The sequence below is a fragment of the Orycteropus afer genome, unplaced genomic scaffold (assembly GCF_000298275.1).
Source record: "Orycteropus afer afer isolate SDZICR_OR568_19922 unplaced genomic scaffold, OryAfe1.0 scaffold00084, whole genome shotgun sequence".
NCBI classification, from domain to species: domain Eukaryota; kingdom Metazoa; phylum Chordata; class Mammalia; order Tubulidentata; family Orycteropodidae; genus Orycteropus; species Orycteropus afer.
The window spans coordinates 3,541,699-3,543,367 of NW_006921671.1; positions in this window are offsets into that span (position 1 = coordinate 3,541,699).

Consider the following 1,669-nt stretch of genomic DNA (forward strand, 5'->3'; position numbering starts at 1 on the left):
CAGCCACTCCTCAGAAGGAAGGTTGGGCAATCCTACTTCTGTAGTGATACTGCCTCGGAAACCCAAGGAGGGGTCGCTATGAGTCGGGGCTGACTTGACGGCACGTAACAACAACAACAACAACAGGATTTTGTTGAAGATTTTGGCATCTATGTTCATGACGGATAATTGTCTGTAATTTTCCTTTTTAGTGGTGTCTTTCCCTGGTCTTGGTATTAGCGTTATGCTTGCTTCATAAAATGAGTTTGGGAGCATTCTTTTTCTAAGTTCTGGAATAGCTTGAGTAGTATAGCTGTCAACTCTTCTCTGAATGTTTGGTAAAATTCTCCAGTGAAGACATCAGGGCCAGGGCTTTTCTTTGTGTGAAGTTTTCTTCTTCTTTTTTTTTTTATGACCTGTTCAATTTCTTATTTTGTTATGGGTGTGCTCAAGTATTCTATCTCTGAGTGGGATAGTTTAGGTAGGTCTTGTGATTTTAGAAACTTGTCCATCTCTTCTAGGTTCTCAAACTGTTGGAGTACAGTTTTTCATAATATTCTGTCAGTATCTTTTTTATTTCACTTGGTTCTGTTGTGATGACACCCTTTTCATTTACTATTTTGTAATTTGCATCTTCACTTTCTTTACTTTTGTTAGATTTGCCAGTGGTTTGCCAATTTTTGTTAATCGTTTCAAAGAACCAGCTTTTTGTTTTGTTGATTTTCTCTATGTTTTTTGTTTGTTTGTTTTGTTTTCTGTTTCATTTATTTCTGCTCTGATCTTTATTATTTCCTTGCTTCTAGATAATGTAGGATTCTTTTGTTGGTTTTTTTTTCTTCTAGCTGTTGGAGTTGTTGCATTAAAGTGTTGATTTTGTCTCTTTCCTCTTTTTTGATGTATGCATTTATTGCTATAAACTGACATCTGAGTACTGCTTTTCCTGTGCCTCATAAGTTTTGGTCTGTTGTATCTTCATTCTCATTTATTTCTAGGAATTTTTTAATTTCACTTTCTATTTCTTCTATTACCCAGTAGTTTCTCAGCAGTGAATTGTTCAACCTCCATGTTTGATACTTTTTCCTTGATCTTCCTATTATTAATTTCTAATTTTATAGCATTGTCATTTGAGAAGATGCTTTGTAGTATTTCAATGTTTTTTAATTTATTGAGGCTTGTTTTATGTCCTAACATATGATCTATTCTGGAAAAGGATCTATGTGCACTGGAGAAGACTGTGAATTCCCTTTTGTTGGTGTAATGTTCTGTATATCTCTGTTCTGGTTACCTAGTGCTGCTCTGACAAGAAATATATGACAAATGGGATGGCTTAAACAAACAAGAGTTTATTCTTACAATTTGGAGGCTTTAAGTCCAAGTTCAAAGTGCCAGGCTCTAGCAGCTGGGTGATAGCCCTTCAACCTTGGGGTCCAGCTCTGCTTCCTGCTCCAGGCACACTGGAGCTAGAGGCATTTCTTCACTCAGACAGCTGCTGGTTGCTGAAGCTGAGAAGCCCCAAGGTTGACAAGTCAAAAGGTGCAGTCCTGATGTTACCAAACCACACAGCAGGCCATTAACTTAAGTCCATTTTAAGTCTCAAGGTCGGCAGAGCACAGCAGGCTACTGGGCAATGACACGGCTATATGCAGGGTCCAAGCGTGCCATAGGCTAAAGACCATTCTCAAGGCTTCTC